The 22,604-nt window shown below is 38.2% G+C and overlaps 1 protein-coding gene across 8 annotated transcripts in view; it reads right to left on the bottom strand.

Moving 5' to 3' along the window:
* The window catches only part of LOC135409019 (uncharacterized), a 382,762-nt gene that overhangs the window by 320,451 nt on the left and 39,707 nt on the right, over window positions 1-22,604 (bottom strand). Inside the window, exon 1 of one of the 8 annotated variants that reach the window (XM_064643990.1) lies at window positions 8,074-8,450. The exons of 6 other annotated variants lie outside the window; for them this stretch is intronic. The gene's annotated coding sequence lies outside the window, so the exon portion shown is untranslated. Of the gene's footprint in view, window positions 1-8,073; window positions 8,451-22,604 lie in introns of those variants that run through there. One more of the 8 variants, XM_064643987.1, reaches the window with a different exon arrangement.

Genomic DNA, 22,604 nt, shown 5'->3' with positions numbered 1-22,604 from the left:
AATACTGTTGGTAATGTGACAGTTCACCAGCCCTGTCATATGCCAGGCCACAGTTTGGGTTGTTTGGGTTTTTTTAATAGATTCTAAAATCCATTTTTAGGAACTGTGATGAGTGACTCTGCTTCCAATCCAGCAAGAATCCAGCATCTTACTTTAAGTGTGACATGCACCATACTTCACAGTTCAAAATAGAAGACTTTCACTTCCTGACTTCAGACATACCAAAGATCACCTACAAATGCATCCAACCAGATGTAAATAATTAGTCATAGAGCATAGATAAATAGACTTGCAAAGTAAAAAACCAACAAGAAAAAAATACCAAGAAACTCTCTAGATAGATATTATCAAGTTAATGTACTTGGAGATAAAAAGGAACACCTTAATTTATAAAATAAGTAGAAATACTAAAAATATTTTAGCAGTAAGAAATTACATGCTTTAAGTGATTTGCCCAAAGCTACAAAGAAGCTAGATGATACCTCGACATTTCTAAATCCAGATGTAGATTGAAACTTTTAGTAATTCTTAATTCTGTAGTAAACTCCAAATAAACCCAGGATGACAGAGACGGACACAATGGTACTGTGTACTACATTCCTGTTACTAAATTCCCATAAAATAGTTACCTTTTCAAGTTATTTAAACTAAAATGAAGGTGTTTAACCATGTCAATGTCTAAAATTGGAAGTTCTTTCCAACAGTTGGTAGCTGGACTGTCTTAAGAATAGACTCGTCCACATGAAGATCAGTCTGATGTGCAACTACACACAGATACCATATGTAGCTCAATGTAGGTAAGAAGTCAAGTTTCCATGTAAAGTTTTTGACATTTCAGTTTTGGTCAGGTCAAAAAAACTGCTGACACATTTCCCCTTTCAGAGTCCATCCCCAATAACCAGAGAGTTCTTTGAAGTCACAACATCAGACCATGTATAAAACATTTTACTAATTTCAATTTATCTCTGAGAAGACTGAAGCACAAAAAACCCCTCTATTTAAAGTAACAGCATCATTTGGTTTAATAGATAATTACTAAATATAAAAAAATTTAAGTGTAGGTAAACTTCTTATCCTCTAAATAAATCTATTTGCCTATACACTGTCATGCATTGCTTTTGCTCACAATCTTTTTTTGGGTTTTGTTCAGAAAGATGCATGTTGGAAGGGAGGCAGTTTTGGCCAAATTTTAAGCAAAAGAGTAGTGGATTTGATACATAAAATGAAGCATGCCATCAAAAAACCCCCACCAAAACTGTCAGAGCTGAAGTCTAAATAATATAAAATAAAAGATGGAATAGATAGAATAAAGTCAGGATTCTGTGTGTCACTATCATGCTGTTCCCTAATACATAAATATTAACCAGAATAATTAAATATTGGTTCAGTTTAGAGGTTTTCTATAGAATATTATATATTTCTATTCAAAAAAGCAATTCAGAAGCTATATTTGCTGTGACCTGCTGATATGCCAAAAATAAATCTGTCTGTACTCGATAATCTAGCAGTATATGGCATGATGCTATTTAAAATAACAGATTTTTGAATATAAGTGGCTGAATAAAAGAAAAAAACCATAAAACAGTGGTAACTTTGAGGTAAGACAGAGGAGATGGCCACTGCCTGTCCTGCCAGAGCTGAGTTATGAGTCACAGTACTGTTGTCAATCACCTGGTTGTAATGTTGGGAGAGATGCAGAAGTTATTGAACTACTGTAATTATGTATATAGGGCAGCATCTAAAGAGGGGAAAAAACCCCAGCCCATCTTCATTTCAGTTAACACAATTACAGTCTAGGAAGCCTTCAGGAAAAAAAAAAGAAAGCATCTCCCTGTATTATTCTCCATATGAACATATATTGCAATGCCCATATGAAACTTGAGCCAGCCCTGCTCACTCAGAAGGCTTCATAGTGACATTCCTTCTTTCTGTGAAAAACTATAGCAAAAACTGATTGTGATTCTTAACTTCTGATTCAGTACTGAAAACAAACATTTCTGGGAAACAGAGCCAACAGCAGCATTAAAATGAACAATCTACAACAAAACTGAGTATTAATAATACTTGAAGAATGTGGAAGATGGAGGGAGGGTTCATTCCTTCTCCATGTGAGTTGCTCCAAGATGGTGTTCTTGCTTCCTGTGTTTTCACTTCTCAGCACCCAGCTAAGTTAACCTTAAGTTTGGCTAGGTGCTCACACCAAGCACTTTCAGCATTGCAGTCTCTAAGGACAGGACAGTGCTATCCACATGGGATGCCCAATTTGTAATAGGATCCTCATAGCAAATAAAAAAAATACAGTATGTACCCTAACACCTATTGCCAAAAGACATGTAATAAGTAGCTATGATTTAACATCTCCAGTATATAACAACTTATATTTATTTTTACATCAGACCCTTAAAAGTAGTCCACAAATCACCTGTTGATTACATTGTTTCAAGGGTTGTTGTTCAAAGACTTTTGTTGAGTTGGTTTTGTTTACTTCATTTTTAAAAGGAGAAATATAATGTATTCCTACTTCTGCTGCTTAAAATAATTTTAACATGCTTCCTTTAACAAAAAAAAAAAAAAAAAAGAAAGAAAGGAAAACAAACAACAAAAAAGAATCACCTGTGGTTTGGGACTACACAATGAAAAATTTCAGGCCAAAAATACAGTTAAAAGAACAGCAAAGTGATGGAAAGCAAATGGCTTGATGTAACTTAAAACATTATTAAGATATCAGATCCTGCCAAATTTCTTGTTTTTATTCCAGAGACTGGCACTAGATTGTAAATGAAAAACAAACAAACAGACAAAAACACAAAGGAAAGAATTTGAAGAATCCGACTTTTCTTTAGCATTAATTTTTACAGTTTTTGCCTAATACTCATGTAATTCTTATTGCTGTCAGTGGAAGGAATAGCTGGGCCTACCCTGGGTACTTCTGGAAAAAACTTCCCTTGTGAATTTCCAGCCAGAGCTTGAAAGAAGCTCTAGGGGCCAATAGAGAGCACACTCTGATTTCCATATGATAAATTCTAACGTATTTTCAACACAGACTGATTCTGTCATGTTGCTGTGCCCCATTTTGTATATTTCCTGAACAAAGTTCTGCACTGATCACTTTCTCCTCCATTTTCATCATTTATAACTTACTCTCCTCTATTAAAGGCACAGATTTTTATTTCAGGTATTTATTACAGACAGGCTGAAATAACAGATGCTCAGTGACAACCAGGTCAGAATCATGAATAACTTATAAAACATACACCAAAACCAAATCCTCATTTTCAGCATTATTTTAATCAGAGTCAATTCTGATCCATTCCTCTGAGTAGCTTTCCAAGGCTGTACACCCTTACAGGGGCAGCAGGGAAGAGGGAGAACAGCAAAAGAGCACTGGGATAGCTTCAACAAGCTCTGCCACAAAGGACTATTCTTGAAGGATGTCTTTAGCTGGTGCTGCTTTTTGGAAATAATGAAAATTGCCAACAGTGATGGGACATGTACTTCTTTAATTTATCTTTTCCTTTATCATTTAACACCAATCAATGTGCACTGTTCAAAACGAAACCAATTACAGGGCCTGCATGTCTTTCACAGGACATTTCTGGTCCATGGGACATTTCTTGGATTAAGAGATGTGGAGAGCTGGTAATACAAATGGGATACTGTCACTCAAAATGGCTTAAAAGAGGGAGAACAGGGTGCTTTTTGCAGTACTTCAAGTTGTATTTCTTACCTGTTTCTATCATATTGCTAAATAAACTGGGATTACATAATGAATACTAACAGAGATAGTAAAGGTAATACCAGAATTGGAAAACTCATCTAGTTATTGCTTGAATCACCAAACATTTCTATAATGAAGAGGCAGGTATCTCAGAAACTGCAGATAGCACTGTAGTGTACTACTCTGGTTGTGTGGTCATTTTCAGTAGAATATTGAGGAACCTTAAAATGTTATGGGTTCCACATTCATACATTGAAAATTATCATGACCACAGTTTTGAACTCACCCATTGACCTCACCAAACCCCTACCAAAGTCAGGAGGACCTTTGACAGAGTCCTGAATAAAGCCATGGGTGATGAAAAGAATTTAAAGTGGGTGGCCAGAGGAGAGGTAGAGGAAAGTCCATTGCCATTTCTCTTGTCCTTCGCAGATTTCATGTTTTCTATTTTCTCATGTTTCATGTTCCAAATGGCTTGCATCTCTCTCAGATCCAAGAATCAGAATTGCCCAGTGACCTTCCAAAGGGTTTTACAAGAATTTTTAAAGTTACTGGAATCTTGCTGGAGTTGAGAAAAGGAACTTAAACCAAAAAAACAACCAGACATATCACATGTAACCATCCATCCTCACCTCCACCTTCACTACTAGACAGAGCAATATAATATAAGAGGATGTTAGGTGGAAAAGAAAGGTTCCATCTAACATTCTCCTCTCTGAAATGCTGTGATCGTACTTTTGGAAAGAACAGCCTATTTTCTTGGATGAATTTATAACTTCAGGCATAAAACTGACTGCCAGCAGTGGAAATGCTTCTGAACAAACCAGAAGAAAGACAGCACGTCAGTTGACAATTCCCAAGGCACGGGCTCACCTCAGTGCCTGACAGACCATTTTAGTCCTCTCTCATGCAATATTCTTTTACTTTTAGATCTCCTCTGTTTTGCTTTTCCAGTTCCTGCCTCTCTCATTACTGCTCCTATCTTCATCTGTGATTACTTCTGCTTTTTCTCTGTGTTCATTTGATTTTATCCACATATTATAATCACTTAAATAACCTCAGGAGAAAAATGTTTCTCCTTTTATCTGTTCTTCTGTCACCTTCATCATCACCTTTTGGGATAGTCTTCTGCTGATGGTTTGAATATGTTGTTGGAAAGTAAAAACGAACTGAAACTTAATCTGGGTCTCCCAAAGATCATATTCCATGTGATCATGAGTTGTAGCTGAGAAGATGAAAGAAACTTTTCTTTGTCCTTGTTTTTTTTCTTTTTAAATTCTTTTAAAAATATTTTTTTTCCAAAATTACTAGGATATAACGTAGGGTTTGGGTTTTAACTTTAAATTCATCTTATCTGTGATCCACTGACTCCATGAATTCTACAATTCTCGTATACCTGTCAATTTTCCTTCCTCTCTTGTTATAGACATCACCTTGTCATGACAGCATAAACTACTGCCATTCTTTGAAAGAAAAATCAATTGTTAGTCTTGAATTTCCATGATTTCTCATGTGACAGTAAAGGTACCCATAGGGGTCATGAAGACCTGTTTCTGTTAAGGAATGGGTCAATAAAAGGAACAGGGCTAGTAAATAAAAGTTTTTCTTCTTCCACACAGAACAACAGAACAAATCCAAAAGTGAACCTCCAAAATCACTTTGTAATCACAAAATAAACCTAGTTACTCCTTGAAAAACACTAAAAATGTTAAATACAAACTTTTCAAAAAAATTAACACTATAAAGCAATAGTGTTTTAACCTTTTCAAGACTACCTTTTTTTTTTTCCTCTAACTGGTGCTAGAGAGAATTAAAAAAGACAGTGTAAATATTTTAGTTTGAGATCATGATTCTTTGACTTTCTCTAAGAGAGAATAGTAGTATTTGGAGATATACTATTGACGTTTAAGCTTCCTGCCAGTCACACTAAGTTGTGTCATCCCTCAGATGGTCAGTAAGAACACTACATTTAATCATCATTCACATCATTATTGCAGGGATTCTGTGAATCACAGAACACAGCTACTGGGAGCAGATATTCTCCTTTTAATAACAGATATAGGCATAAAATCCTCGCTAAATTCTTCTCCTCCTCATTAAACCTTTTCCCCTTCATCAGGCTGATCATCAGAGCATGAAGAAATGTTTCATAACCCTCTAATCTGGTGTCACAACACCAGTGGTGCATTATTTTACCAATGGAAATCCAACAGCACAGAAAGGATTGATCCTCTGCTCGTGTGCCTATGGAGGAGGTGGCCACATGTGAGCACCCACCAGCCCCTGCTCCCCAAGTGCCTCGTGACCACCAGGAGGTGGATGGATACCCAACTCTCCAGGCCATCAAAGCTGGGAGGAGACCATCTCCTCAAAGTTTTTTTTACTTTCAGTTTTTAAAGGTGTAAAGAACACTTCAGCAGGGGTTCCTCCATCACAGTATAGCCAAGAAGGAAATCACATTTATGTTACTTAGGACATATTTCTTTCCCTCAAAGTGAACCCTGAAACTCTTAAAAGAAAAGCACACCCTTAACTAAGCTAAGAACACAGTCAATAATTTTCTTGTAGAAAGTCTAATGTTTAGCCTAAGTCAAAATATGCAGAAATTCAATTCACAATAAGAAAACATGAAGAATGAGGTCCATTTAGATCACTGTACATTGCAGCACCACATTCAAATCTCTATTCAGCTTTCTTTGACAAAATTTACCCCCCCTTTATTTTTAAAACCATTTTCAGAATTGATGGGTAAACTCAAGATCTCAAACTGGCAAATAAGAAAGGACACAAGAGGTGAACAACACGAACTTCTGCACTTGAAAGGGACGGCAACGTGAGATCAACTCAGATCTGAAGCATCACCTTGTTTTTTTAAACAGGCACTGTGCTAAATGCTAGCAAGTTTCAGGTGAGCAGACAAACTTAAAAAGACTGGTCAAGACATGATATTAATATATCTTCTGCGTAGAGTTCATCTGACCAACTTTTTATATTGCATATTAGAATTATTCTATCAAGTGAGCCTTTTCCCTTTAGCTCCAAAGATTTTTCTTGCACCGACTTTGGTTACTTTTCTTTTTTTTTTAAAGAAAACTATTTATTTAATGAAATATATGATGAAAATAATTTTCTACAGAATCACACTTCTGCTGGAGGAAAAACAGACTCATTTCTCCTCTAAATTACAGACATCTTAAAACATCACATACAGAGTAACTCTGACATGCCTTGATGATTTATTACTCCAAATTTCCTCCACTCAGCAGTTTTTGCAAACATATTTCTAATGTTACTGTCAACATGCAATGTTTAATTCTGTTGCTGTGCTAATAAAGTAGCTTTTTCAAAGTAAGTCAGTAACTGAAATTACATTATAGCTCAGATGATATTTATTACCAATACACTAAGTGACTAGGGTATCCAACACAATCTGTTCAAGAACTTATCCAGAAGTATTGTGTCTCCCTCCTTAAGTGAGTCAAATGTTACAGAAGTCTTATCTTCTGCATAATTGTGCAACTTACCTAAAATTTAGACAGTTCTCTGGTATTTTTGGAAATATGTATCCAAGTATCAATCCTTTTTCTCTTGGCAGAAATCAAAATAACTGAATGTTGTTTTAAGAAAAAAAATTATGTGCATCACAACAAAGGAATGTAAAAAAGCTGCAGGAAAGCTTGAGCAAATAAAATAAATATGGAGAGAATAAAACTGGCTTCCCCCCAAACCCGAAGTTTGTCAAAAGAACAAAGCACACACAAACAGCATGTAAAACCTGAATTCAAAATACGTTTATAGAAAAGGGATGAGGACACATGTTTTTTCTATTTCAGCTTGAAAAATAAAGGGACACAGCAATGAGACTTGCTGGCAGGCAGATAACTCATAGGCCCTGACCCTTCGACTCACCAGGAATTCAAACACAAAGCTCTTTTCATAGTGACCGTGCCATACATTCTCAAGATAAGGCAGAGAAATAAGGAGCAATGGAGAGGTGCCACAAAGCTCAAAATGCAGAAAACTCTGCATAGAAATTATGTTCACTCATTCACCTACATGCAGCTGCACACCAAGTGCTGGCTGCAAAACTCTTTCTTTCCAAATTAGGAGCCATGCAGCCAGCTTTTGGAAACGGGACCTGCCTCCTGAAGCAAGCAAACGCAAAAGAGAGAGCAAGCAGCAAGGAAAGGGCTATCCCTGTACATTTCTGTATCGGTCAGAACTGAACTGCACATCCGGACAAATAATCTCTAACACAATGAGCTTCACAAAAGGATTGCTGTGGTAAAACAGAAGGGTTTTTAGAAAAAACAAAAAGAGCTACATTTCAAACAACATTTCAAATCTGGACTCACCATGAAAAAGCAACAGTTGCCTGAAGTTAGTGTGCTATTTTCTGCCCTGTTCCATTGCACTTTTTGCCTAGTTGTCCAACACTTGGTAGCTCAGAGCTGCCACACAGAGGCCCCTTCCGTGATCTGGCTTATTTGCCTGTCAGTTTGAGTCTCAGCTTCTGTATGATGCAGCTGTGCACTTTGCTGAAGGTCTAATATCATTTCCATAAGCTTTCTCCCTGACTGGAGCAAGCAGTTTGTTCTCCCTGCTCAATAAATACTCAGATCACTTTTCTGGTACTCACAGGGATAAAGCTTTAAGTTGTTAAGGAGTTCTTACTAAGTAGTGGGTGGAGAACATAAGCTCGGTACAAGGAAACTCTGCGCATAATCAGAAACTGAGAAACTTCCTCCCTTTCCCCCAACCCCTCCTCTCTCCAGGCAAAGCTGCCAGTGCCTCCTTTACAGAAATTTAGGAATGTAAAGGGAGGACTCAAAGGGGCCCAGTCAGACAAGCCTTTCTCAATCAATTAGCTTGCAGCCATTACTTGTGACCCTAGGTCACACAACATAAGTGTGTGGGGTGTGCCTTTAGGGGTACACCAAAGCTACTTATTAAAACTTACATAACCAAAAGTGTTCAAAATCAAATAAACTCTGAAAGCTGGAAAATATTTTCCACGTTCCGCAGTTTTGCTGGAAGAAGAGTTTTGAGTAAAGAAGTGTTACTTTGTTTTTCCAATAACAAATCATCTGATGCAGAAAACTAACTTTTTTGTACTTTAAAAAAAAAAAAAAAGATTGAAATGTGAGATACACAAGCAGACTTCAAAATGATATTTGCTTTACGATTATACAAAAACTAAATAATATCAGCATGAGTGATTTTTGATGAAGCACATGATCATGTTCCTTAAAATAAGACTATTGTCTGTAGCTACAAAGGAATAGATGTTTATAGGACTGTTTAATTTATTCATGAAGTTCAGCCCAGGTATTTCAGTCCTCTGCAAGAAATGAGTTCTCAGCATTCAGATTCCATTCTTCGTTTTAATACTCCAACATAACAAATCAAACAATTTACTTTTAAAAAAGGTCCAGAATATTTGAACACTGCATTAAGTTATCCTTCACTGAACACACAGGGAGACGAGGGTGTAATTTACCACAATTCCCACACAACAAGTATACACCCCTTGGTGTGAAGGAAAACTTCAAAAAGACCCTCAGCTTCATATCCTGCCAACCCAATGACATGGAGATGATGCCTTGGAAAAACCCATGAGGGAGTCCTGATTTCAAAAGCAGATCTATGACAACCCCTTTCTGGGCCAGACGAGATCAATGCACCGCAGGGGCGATGCACTTTAATCTCAAGGTGCATCGCAAAGCATCTTTAAGTGGTGCCACAGATCAAGGCTAATACATAGCTGAAAAAACAGTTCAGCCCAAACTTCACCGTCTACTGAAAGTAACTGAGCAACTGCTACACAAAAGCTCGTAGAGGACTCAGGGAAACACGTAACCATGCAAGAAAGCAGCAGTAATGTACTGAAATTCATTGAGGTTGTTGTAGACAACCTGCAATCTGCATGTTCATTCTCCGTTAAAATCCCAGTGAAACGCTCTGAACAGGCAGCATGGCCTGTGTTAGTTCAGACATTCATTCAAGAGATCAGATTGCAGGATCAGGGACACTGAGTAAGTGCCCTGGGGTAAGGATTTTATTTCTGTCTTGCACATAAGACAGCATTTAATAAATTAGGTCACATTTAAATCCTTGGAAAGCCCTGGCAGTAGAAATAATAATCATGGACACTTTAATTTTGAATGAGAAAAAATGGGCTCAGGATTAAGATGCTGGATTGGAATTTAGGATATTTGGATTCTGTTCCCATTTGTGTCTCAAGTGGCCCAAATGATTTGGGAGACATTATTTCAAGTTTTGCATTTATGCCAAATATCACTTGCCTTCACCTCCTCAAAATCTATCAATAAAAAAGGGATGATGAAAATAATATTCAATAAATGGATCCCTTCAATACTGGCTCACAACACATGCTCTACATAGTGGAATTAAAGCAGTATTGAATATAAAATATTTACTGACACTGGACTTCTGAGTAACTGAACACAAGGAAATTACCTATTATCAAACCTTCTGAAACATCATTCAAATCCATTACAGGCTTCAACATACACCAATCTCCAGGAGGTAAATACAAAACCATGCACATGAATAGGAATATAGGCTTCATTCTCTCTCTTTTAGCCCTCTAAATGTAAGGTTTCTGAAAGCTTACATAGAGTTGGGTGCTTAAATCATAAGGGGTTTGAGTCCCTAATAATAGGAAAAATATGGGAGGACAGTGCTTGTCAGGAGACAGGTTGTTTGGAGTGTTGGTCCCAGCAAGTGTTAAGAAATGGAGAACTCACTCCATCTTTGGCCAATCTCTGTGAACTTCCAGGCTAAAACAGAGGAATTACCACTGATTTCAGGTTTCCCTTTAACCTACAATTTCTAAAGCAAGATGCATCTCAAGCAGTCCACTTAGTTATACATTCACACACCTTTCATTTGGAAAGGTTGATACGGAAAATTTACAACACAAATAACAAAGAAATTTAAAGGATGTTTTTAATGTAACTTAAAACAATGCTTCCACACTGGAAATAATAATAGAATAATGGCTCCTCCTGGCACTGTTGAGTCCCCTGGCTAAGGACTCTTCCTTTTCCTGATTGCTGGCTGTAAAATTACCCCTCCATTGGCACCACTCCATCGCTGCCACATTTCAGCCATGCAAAGGCAATGTGAGCCATTTCAAAATAATCTCTAACAAAAAAAGACACAAAGGTTGAAGCAGAACGAGGTCCTCAAACCAAAGATGGGAGCCAGGAATACATAAAACTCCTTTAACATTCTCAGGGTGCTGTGCTATGAGCAAGATTCTTTTTAATTAATGAAAGTAAACACCACCTCAGTGTTTCCATTTTTACATTCTAATATGGATCAGCCCAGAATAGACTATTTCAAGGAAGGGTGATGTAAGTTTTCATATATTTTTCCACGTTCTGCTCTTTTTCCTCAAAAGTAATGAATTTTGGAGAGGTCTACCTTAATTAGCCACCTCTTTTCTCCCTTATCTGTTGCGTGATCTTTCATATTAAGAAGAAAATGCTCCACTCCTTGCACCAAGGTATTTTCACACTTACTAACTCAGAGGTAGCAAGAAGATGAAATGTGTAAGTATTATACAAAGTCTTTTCTTTGCATATGCAGATCTTCAGGCTTGGAATACATCCAAGTTCAATGTGATCAATACATGATCATGCTACATTAAGGAATCCTTTGAGAATAAAAGGGATTTCTTGTTATTTGCGGGTTGTTCTGCATAACAGTGGTCCATATAAAAAGCAACACCTGTAACATTTATTCACAGAACTAGCTCTCCTCCTCAGTTATACTCTTAAATGAGATTATATTCATTTTAGTTAGAAAGACAAAAAAGCTATGTGCAAAACACTTGCGGCAGAATCACATCTGTAAAGTTTATAGTGTTGACAGTGGTACTCAGCAAGACATTCATATCTTAAGTCGTGCTGTAAACACTGCATTAAAAGCAACTGCTTCTTTAAGAAATAAAACAAAACTAATTCCAGGGGAAAAAAAAAAACTTGCAAATACACTACAGTACTTTGAAACAGATCTTCCACTCTTTAAGCCTTCTTCCCCTGAGTTCCCCCACCCCCTTTTCCTTTCAGGAAACAAAACTCAAGAAGAGAAAGAGAGAGAGAGTCAAAAGGTTACAGCCGGCTTGTAAGTGCAAAGAACGTGAGAGGCCCATTCTTCCCCTTAACACCTGACATCCCAGGGAACATTTTCTGCAGTGCCGAGTCTGGTGGATTAGACATGCAGCTCCTGTTGATAATGGAAGCTGTGCATCTCATTCGCCATGCAATGCTACTTAAAGTTCTTCTCCTGCTCCGCCTCTGTAAACTGTTCTCACTCCTGCTCCACAATTACGAACTTAATTAATGAAAACTGGCACTTTGCCACGATTAGGCCAAGTTAAAATACCTTCTCTGAGTCCAAGAAAAAACATAAAAATTCATTCCTGGAATTCTGAAGTTTGAAAAAGCCGCAGTAAATCGGTAAAATCATGCACTTTATTCTTAATTACAAATAAAACCTAAGAGAAAAGCTAATACAAAGCTAATAAATGTTAAAGCCTTGATTAAAAAAAAAAACACCTGATTCACAACCTTAGTGGCAGCGTTATAACATTCATGCTACTATTCCTTGACTCAGAATACACAGGTTTCCCTGATTTCCACAGCTTAGTGAAGCAGGTAAAGCACATCTAGGGCATGTTTGTGACAGCTACAGGACAATGAAATACTAAATTACCAAAGTATTTGCTGCACTTTTTCTAGGATGGAGTTTTCCCATATCCCTCAGATGTAGCTGAGATCTGCTTGCTTGGCTGATGCTGTAGGAACAAGGAAACAATTACCTTTAATTAGGTGCATAATCGTACACAAAATGGAAAAGGACTGAGAACAAAGTTAATTCTAAACACCAGAAGTCTTCAGGCAAAAGTACAAAAGAGAAACAAGATTGATTAGGGTAGAAAAGGTACAGTTCACAAAAATCAACATCTAGGTGCAATAAAAAGTAGTAGGGGAAAGTGACACAATATGATTACTTGGAATTTCCTGCTATTAATAAATGCTGTGTTCTAACTTAAAGATAAATTTGTTTCAAAAAAAAAGACGCAAATTCCAACGTAAAGCCGAGTAAAAACTTTAAAAACTAATTAATAAAATGCTGGCATTGAGAACATAGCAAAAAAATGTGAGTTCTTTGCTGTAGTGTGGTGGCTCTGGGATGTTGCCCACCAGATGCAACCAAACAATGTCAGTCCCTGCTTCCTCTCACCCCTCACCTACCTCATCCTAAACACCAGCCAATTAATTTCTTTTGTTGTATTTAAAAGACACTTGAAGAAGTTTGAGGGTGTAGTTTCTAATCTTTTTCTTTTCAGTGTGATGAATATTGGAAGTTTTATTGCTTGGACTTCGCAAATATCTTAGTCCGGTAGATGCTAAGAGAGAACTGTTACAGATTTTATAGGAGGAATCTGAGAAGGGGAAAAAAAAGATCAAAAAAGCAAATGAAAATTCTGGTAATTGATAGCCAGGTCTCCAGAAACATACTGAGATAACTGAAATATTTAGGGTTCAAATGTGTGAAAAATCCAATGAGAACATTCCAAAGAAGGCTTAAAGGAAGACTGCAGAGATGTGCAGCTCCTTTAAGAAGATTTTATAACCAGTAGAATAAGACTTTCCTGAAGAAACTGGTTCTTACTACTTCTTTAGATGTATTGCAGTGAAAAACTTCAGCTTCAGCTGGTTTTATTTCCTAGACATGAAAACAAGTGGGTGTGAGTTTGTCACCTGATTGAAGGACTAAGTTTATTTATTTATTTTGTTAAGTCACTTGGGTCTTAGAAGTCTGGGTGAATACAAAGACAGAGATTAAAGAGAGTGCACTCATTCCACAGACAAGCATTAAATGAGATTTTAATGAGGTCTGTCCATCACCTCACCAGTAACCTGCCAGGTACCACCAGGGAAACCCTCACTTTACTTGCCCATTGGCCAGGATGGTTTGATTTAGCTTTGCTATTCAGGGGAGAGGTGCTGTTCATTTTGACCACAGAAACCAAACCAGATATATACAAAGACACCACTTATTTTAACAATATTTGTATTTGTAGAAAATATTCCTATGAAACAAATCTAGTGCCAAAAAGACCTTGAAGGGAAAGATACATAAATGAATTCCAGCATCCCTGTCAAAATAGCAACAACACCATGTTTGTATCCAAAAACTCTGTCAGGCTGACTGAGTGGATGTAGGCTGGACCAAGTTTAGAGTGTAACTCTAGACCAGCATGTAGAGCCACAGACTGTACTGTAAAAAAAGAGTATTTAGCTGTTCTTGATGTGAATGAAGATTTCTTACAGCACCTGTCTGGTGGAGATTCTGCATCCTCACGCACAGCTCATTACATTAATCCATTCATGTCTGCAAATCATTTCCCATGTTGCCAATGTGGACAAGCAATGAATCTGTTCTTGAAAGAATTTGACTGTCCTAAAAATGCTAAGAAGTTTTAAAATTCAATCTCATAACATACATGAAAACACATGGATGGGTAAAATCTTTTTCTGCCATTGCCCACACCAGCATTTAACATGTGCTTTTAGAAGAAAAGTCTGGAATTTTTATCTACTGCATCTCTAGGAACACTTCCCTGACAGAGAAGTGTAAGGGAAAAAAAGCTTAGTAATATTTGCTTCTATTTATTTTCTCTGAAGTTAATGCTCCTTCTTTATCTGTGAACTTTTTTTTTCAGTGTCATGAAAAGCATGACCTTGTTGAAGCTTCTCAGTTAAAAATGAATTCTCAGTAGAAAAATATCCCTAAAGTAGATTCTCTCCCTTACCAGGGAATGCTCTGGCAGTCAACTTCAATTTGCCTTAAAGACAAAAAGGCATCTCTCTAGGGATAAAAATCAATCCCCAAACTGTCAGCAGCAACATACAAAGTTTAGAAATGTGCTTAATTCAGCACAAACAAATGCTTGTAAATTGTCAAGCCAATAGGTGAGAAGTGTCTCTTCCATTAAATAAAATCATGAGCTAAATGAAAAAACTAAAAAGGAGACAAAGACACCATAAACAGATATATTTCATCCCCCTGATATCTATCAAGCACACCTGTACAGAATAATAAGAAGTCATTCTTTACTAATAGACTACTGATTATGTTTAATATTATTTTAATTGCTACTGATTTTTTAAAGGTTTTCATTACTGTTGTGTTCAGATGCATGCAAAAGCACACCTTCTCCATACAGCTTGGCAATGAGCAGCAGTTTCAGACACCATCAACTCAGATTTACAGCCTGAAGGTGATCCACACTCAGCAACAAGGAAATCAGTTTTCCAGCTTGGAGACATCACCACAAACTGCAACAATTGCAGAAACGACTGAAGCCATTGCTGGCTGCAGATATGCAGCAGCCATGCCCTTTTTCTCATCGCCTCAAGGCCAGAGCAAGGTTAGAAAGCCCAGCTGGAAGTTCTTGCCTTCTCTTCTTCTGCACCTCGTGGTAGCTGTAGAAACTGCTAAAATCCTCCTGCCTTCCCAAGGTGACCCTGTCTCCACCTGGCCATGGTCTGACCTCCTGGGAACTGCCTCCACACCCACTACAGTGCACAGACAAGGTATAGGGTCTGGCTGAATGGCAATTGGGTAGGCAAAGAGACCTTCCCCATCTGGCCATTCTGTGTGCAGTCACTCTGGAGAAAGGGGTGGGACTGTTTGGTGGGTTTAGTTCAAGCCTACACCACGCTCCTGGAAACCACTGATCACACAGGATAGAGTCAGAACATCCTAACAAAGGGGATAATATAGCCATGACAACGGTTACAGTAATTTCTCCCCACCTCCCTAGGATAATGAGAACTTGGACTTTTCCTGCTATAAATGTATTTCCTATCCTAGCAGATGAGGCCATGATGATCTACACTTGTAAGAAGAGAGGTCTTGGAATATGCTCAAGATTTGAGCAGAGCTCTACCCCATGTAGAGCAGAGCTCTACTTTATCTTCAGTGAAACAATCTTTCTGTACCCCTGTTTCTGATCCAAAAACCTCCATCTACAGTATAAAATACTGGCTTTCTTATCACATAGATTTTATGCAATAACTAGTAAAAGCTTTTCAGCTTTGTTCTTACATGTGGCTGTATACATCACAAAGTCCTGAAACAAGAAAGTGCTCTTCAGTGCAAAGAAGGAGGTGTTTTGCAAAAAGTAGGCTGTATTTCACCTAAAAAATCCAAACCTGCAATGACCCAAAAATAAAACAAAAAACCCCCCACCCTCCTTTGAGAGGATCTAACACAAACTCAAAGATCAAGTTTCGGTGTTGTAACTGCAGAGTTACAACCAAAACATCCCTATGTGTTAAAAACGGAAGGGCATGTTCTACCATGTTGAAAAATCCACCATAAATCAGTTAAAATATCAAAGAATAAAAACATTTAAGAATATAAAGTGAATGGACAATATAAGAAAAGAAACGTAAGTGGAAGAACCATCAAAGCAAGATCAGCAACAACCAGAGCACAAAACATTGCTATTTGAGGGTTGTTTTGTGTAGAATGCAGAAAAAAAATAGACCAAGGTCCATGCTGGAGCTCCACTGCAAGAAAGACATGACCATGTGTTATTAATATGTTTTTATGTTATTTTCTGTGAGCGCAGAAAATACCGTGAGTTGTGAACTTTTAGGTAGAACAAGGAAAGAAAAAGAAAAACCATACCCAATGAGGAAAAACTGTAAGACAAAAGTTGCCATCTCTTTCTGCTGATACTTTCAGAGATAGCAACACAGTGAGATTCCCACACGCTGACAAAACATGTCACGTAATTTCACATATAAAGCTGTAAGTGCTGGAAAAAGAATGGCTACTGCTACTCTCTGAACTGCCTTATTATAAAGCTTTCTATGGAGACCATTAAGGATTGGAAGGGGAGGAAAAACCCTGACATTTCCTGATTTATCTTGAAAGTCAAAATCTAGGCTATTTGCAGCTGATACTTCAGAGTGGTCAGAAATATTTCATGACTACTTTACCAAATAAATTTTAGGGTTCACGAGACCAAAGGAGAAGATTAGCTCAGGAATCTCAATATCATTTATTTTGGCAGTGTGCATATGTTAGTAGATTCTTGTGGTCCTCCCTAGGATTAACATGAGTTTTGAGAGATGGTATGGGTTCCATACAAAAATCTGCAAGTTCAAAGCTAAATTCCTTAGGGAAGTGAACTAGAACAACTGAACTGTCTAGCATTCAAAAATAAGACTATAAACTGTTACAGAAGAGAGTAGAAATTCAGAATCACAGGTATTAGAGATCTCTCTCATTAGCTGCTTCCCTCTTTCAGACATTACACCATCACCAGAGTCCTCCCTGAAACTGTTCTTAATATCAAAAATCTTTCCCCAAAATGTACATATAATTTCTTAACTTGATCAGATTGATAGTTATAACTGTAACTACTCTTCATAGAATGCAAAAATATTATTGTTCTTTGGTTTTCATAACAATGATCTGTTTATTTATTTTTTAAAGAGCAGTTCCTTCTCTGTCCCTTTCACAGAAGACACTGGTTGTTGCTCAGATCCACAATATATATGTCACTATTTCCATTGAGTCCAGAGATAACAACAATGCAACTTCAAGCTAAAAGGCCAAATAAAAAGATTCAAGTCAGCATCAAATAAATGGGGTCTCAGTCATAAAATCCACACCACATCCTGCCCTTGGAAGGCAGAGTTCCATTTTGGTTGAGTCAAGCAGGGCAGTTCGTAATCCTGAGCGTGCTTGTTGCTGTCTGCACACACCTTCAAGCACTCTGTCATATTTTCAGTCTTTTCTTTGTATCTGAGCTAGAACCTCTGAGATTCTCTAAGCATGGAGAGTGTCATCTCTTGCAGAATCAAAAAGTGGACAGGGTTACTGGGATTAACGTAGCAGTTCTCACAGAATTATCAGTGTTTAACAGTTTTGTTTTAATGCCTTTGGATGAGAATTCCTGATTCTGCAAGCCAGGCTGAATCCATGTCCCATACCTTGAAGAACTGATGGGATAGGGGACCCCGGGAGCAGCTTACTAAGAGGTAACCAGAAGGCTGTTGTGCTTTCCCTGTCCACTGCATGAGAGCCAGACAGTGTCTGAACAATGACTGTTTGATTTGGGTTAAGAGTCAGACACCACCCGGGGCAACGTCCAGACTGCAGCCAGGGATACTGTTTCCGGAAACAGGAACGACAGGTGGGAATTTGCAAATGGTAATGCTTATACACTTAGAGCACCACTGTGTTTCAGAGTAGACCATTAAAACACAAGAATATGACATTTTTCAAGATGATTTTTTGCATTGGGCCTTGGCAATGCTGAGAGCAGAGTGTATCTCCAAACTCCCTGATCTTTTGTAGCAGTCGATGATCCCGCAACTCAGGGATGCAAATACTGCCTTACCTTCCATGCTGTTCCAGTTTTAGTCTGTCAGATAAATGTGCACCACATCATCCAGTGAGAGAGCATGGAGGCAGTGAAAGGGGGCTGCTGTATGACTGGAAAAGGGTGCTACTTTCCGAACTCCATCATTTCAGTTATGGTTGTGATCCTGGCTTCTTTTGTTATCTGATATAGAGGGAGAAAAATTGCAGCAGGTCATTGGTGACTCCAGTAATGCAAAGCTATGAAGACAAAGTATATGCTCTGATTTCTGGAAGTATACAGGCTCTGTGTAACACCTTCATTTTATCTTTATTGGTATGGACGATGCATAGGTGGACAAAAATTGCTCTCTGAAGACACCAAACGTTTTGTGAAACAGACCAACCTCCATCGAACAAACCTATTTATTATTCTTAGCAGACATCCACAGCCAAACATTTGTCATTGCTGCTCATTACTCATTTGTATGTTCAAGAGAAAATTTGCTCAACTTCCAATTCGGACAGTATTTTTTATCACCTTTGACTGCCTGGCTTAAAACACTAGGTAGGTATTTTAGTACTAGGTAAGTATTTAATCACTCATTTCTTAATTTAATGCTTCTTCACTGACTCCACTCATGTTGAATGGGCTGATGGCTTAGAGTTCATCACATTATTTTCACCTTGCCTGAATGACTGAAACTGTGTGAATAGAACAACGAAACGACAAACTTCTTAAATACAAGGCTATTGGGAAAATAATAACCCATAATAAAATTTCTAAAATTATTATGGTCTGGGAACAATTCCAAGGGGAGGAAGACCATGTGTTACTACACTTTTAAAATGAACAGAACTTCACAGACCTTCTAATGAAACTATATTTTTAACATTCAGGCACCACTAATTTTTAACCTTTCTGAGCCCAAGAGGTGAAAAAAACTGACAGAGCAAAAGTACTTATGCACGTTGGGCATGGACATGAGACACTTGTTTCTTCAAGGACTACTCATTCCCTCTCTTTGCCTTTTCCAGTGCAATCCCTCAATTTGAGTGGTTGTCATCTGACACCTCAGACTATCAGGTTATTGCTTAGCGAATGTTCTCTTCTTGTTTACACCTGAAGAAAAGCTGAAGTGATTTCAGGCTTTAAAAAGCCCTGTGGCATTTGAAACACCCTGGGAAGTGCAGTTCCCAAGACACAGCTCCAGTCTAGCATTGCAAGGGGCACAGCAAAATTCCACATATGACATTACCAACGTGCCCTAAACTCCGACCCAGAGGGACCATCTTTAAGGTTGAGAGAGCACTTCAGCCTCCATTCCTCTACAGACCTTTGGCTCTCTGCTGAGGCTGCTACCCAGGGTGCCAATTAGTGCCAGTTGATTGCTCTTCTGATGTGCACACCTCTCTAGGAACTGGACTGAAGCTACCAATTCATTTCGTATAGGTCACTGGATGTTGACAACTTTGTAAGAGATTGACTAAGGCCCAATTTGGATTAGCAATTTAGCAGGAAGGTCCTGTACTGCACTGCCCTCCAACCTCTCTCATGTATGTAATTTTAATACAGCAACTTCTCGCCTGCAAATTGACTACAGTTTCAGAGAAAGGGGTGTTAGAAAACTCCAGAAGCAAGTACATTTACAAAGACTGCCATAAAGTGTTATTGGGAAATTAAACTGTGCCTTGCCCTCTTAACCTTTTGCTATGTAGACTGCATTTAAAGGATTTCATTAGGGCCAGAGGCCAGAGCTTACATTTCTGTTGCTAAGCAAAATGAATCATGGAAGAAATTGACTTAACTGGAGATTCCAGTAAAATACTGGTTTTAGAAACAGGGAGTCAACACAGATTCAGCCACTTCAAAATTTTCAGGACGTGAACAGGACATTTGTGTTTTGTTCTAGAATAAGGAAAACACACATATTTATAAAGCCTTTTACAATCTATTTTAATAAACTCACTTCTACAAAATCCTAAGAAAAAGGAGTGTGAGAGTCTTACTTGAAAAGTACATACTAATTTAGGCCACAGGTTACCTGCAGTAGTTAAACTTTCACTGCTGTTAGCAGCATACAGTGTATTCTGTGGTATGACAATTTCCCTTAAACTGCAATCATCAATTTTACCAGTTAAACTTCTGCCACATGCTTATTATAGATCCTACACAATTGATTCCAATGCCAGCCACTACCTCTGGGACAAACAACCCTGTGATGGTTTCTTTTCTCTACATTCTCATTCCTAATGCTGTTATAGAATGGAAGTGGGATGCTGACAGTATGTGCACTCTGAAGATTCCTCTGTGTCAGACTGAGTCCTTTCAGGAATTTCATTGCCTTAGCTAATCTGCAAGAGGTGCAATAAATTTTTTAACCACATTAAATGAGTATAACCACAGTGCACATGCAATTATGCCTGGTGTACAGGTCATAGCAATTGTTAAAATTGTATCATTTTCCCATGCAACCAGGACTGCTGTTATTATAAGATGAAAGTGTTACAAACTTTCTGTGCACCTAATCCAGCTAAGACACATCTGTACTCTGGAGGTATGTGAGCACTCAGCAAAAATAGAAAGGTATCTGCTCAGCAGTGTCAGCCACTTGAGGTGCTCCATTTCCTTGACTCCCACTCATCTTTGACAGATGATTGTAATGCAATAGCTCGGAGGAGATAGAAAACAGGAGACTGAGACATCCCTGCAGGGCTCCACTGAATTTCAAAGTTGCTAGCAGCATAAAACACAGTGAATTAAAAAGCATGACAAGAGCAATGTTCAGGGCTAAATATATATTGTACATTGTATGAAGAGTCATAACACAGTCAGTCTCCTACTGAAGAACAATTTACAGAAAAGCCAGATATCTAAGAGTTAAGTTGGTTAAGATAGTAAATTAAATCAAACAAAGAAAAACCACAACAAACAAACGAACAAACAAAAAACCAAAACCCCAACAACAACAAAAAGAAACAAACAAACAAACAAACAAAAAAACTCAAAAAACCACAGGGGTTTCCCGACTGTGTGCCACATTCAGAAGGGCATGAGGAGGCAGTGGGGAACTTCTGTGTTCCCCTTGCTCCTGGCACTCAGAGCACCCCACAGCCAAGCAAAAACAGGAGCTGCTCCCTGTGCTCCCTGCCAGGTTACAGTCAACTCACAGGCATACATGAAAATTGCAAATTGCAGCATTCCCTTTGCTGTAATCCTGTCCACTTCAGCTTGACATGATTACTGGGATTCCTGGACTTCACAAGGGAAGCTGAGTCTGCTCTTTGTGACACCTAACACACCCACTTTGCTGGTGACTCCTGATGCTATCCCTGCATTTTACATCTTTGCTCAGGTTCAAATGCCTACAGTAAGGTATCAGACAACAAAGAATGAAAATCAAAAGGATTCTCTCCATTATTCATGTTCCTTGAAGACTGAGCTGAGGAGAGGTGTTCCAGTGCCTTTTATACAGAAAGAAGACACAGAAATTGTCATGCTGAATTGCAGATTCAGGACTGGTCTTTACTTGCATGGATGGGAAAAATCCACCTATGTTCTTGGATATTTGTACTTTACAAGGAGGACTTCACAACATCATAAAAAAGAGGAGCCTCTTGTTAACAGATCACATTCTATGTATAATACAGAGTTGTATATATTAAAAATAAATTTAACCCAGTCAACCCTGATATGTAGGTGGGAAATGAGACTACTAGTATAAAATAATTTTTTATAAGAACAAGCTGGACAAATTCCTATTAGAGAAATGACATTTTTAACACAAAAAAATAAGTTTTAGTTAAAACTGGCTCTTTAAGGACATGCCAGATAAATCCTTAAAATCTGTAAGACAAGCTTGATCATCTTTTTAAAATCTGTGTTAGAGCCCAAGAGAAGTGATGAGCCTGAGACAGCTTTATTTAGTGTGGTACTATGGCCTTTGGTAGGTCATGGGGTCAGAGAATATCAGTCATCAGGGCTGCCTTCTCTGATGACTTTAATCTTTAGAACCTTCTAGTGAGACTCTGTGACCCATCATTAGCAACATGCATGAAAAATGGCCAAAGTACATATTTGGTTGCACGTGACATCATAAATTACCCACAGGACCATTCTGACCAATGAGTTTTCACTGGAAATAACCAAGAAAAAAATGAGAAAAGAGCACTCCTGCTGTCCCCACTGCCTACCAGCAGACATCGCTGTGATGAGCTGACACTCCTGGTCCCTCAGCCAGGAGTAGTCACTCACTTCTGCCAGGCAGCCACCACGAGGAGCTTGTCAGTCCATCTTTGATCTGCTGACCAAAGGCTGCCCATCTGCTAATCAGGTGGAGCCATCCTCTCATTATCTTGTAATCACTTTGACCAAGCTCCCCAAACAACTCATTTCTAAAACGCCAGCACTATCACCTTCACACTGGGACGTGCTGACTATCTGAGTTTGATCCCACAGGAAAAC

Source organism: Pseudopipra pipra, chromosome 2, assembly GCF_036250125.1.
Source record: "Pseudopipra pipra isolate bDixPip1 chromosome 2, bDixPip1.hap1, whole genome shotgun sequence".
In the NCBI taxonomy this organism is placed as follows: domain Eukaryota; kingdom Metazoa; phylum Chordata; class Aves; order Passeriformes; family Pipridae; genus Pseudopipra; species Pseudopipra pipra.
Note: the sequence above shows the minus strand (reverse complement) of the source record. Positions and strands in the feature narration are given on the sequence as shown.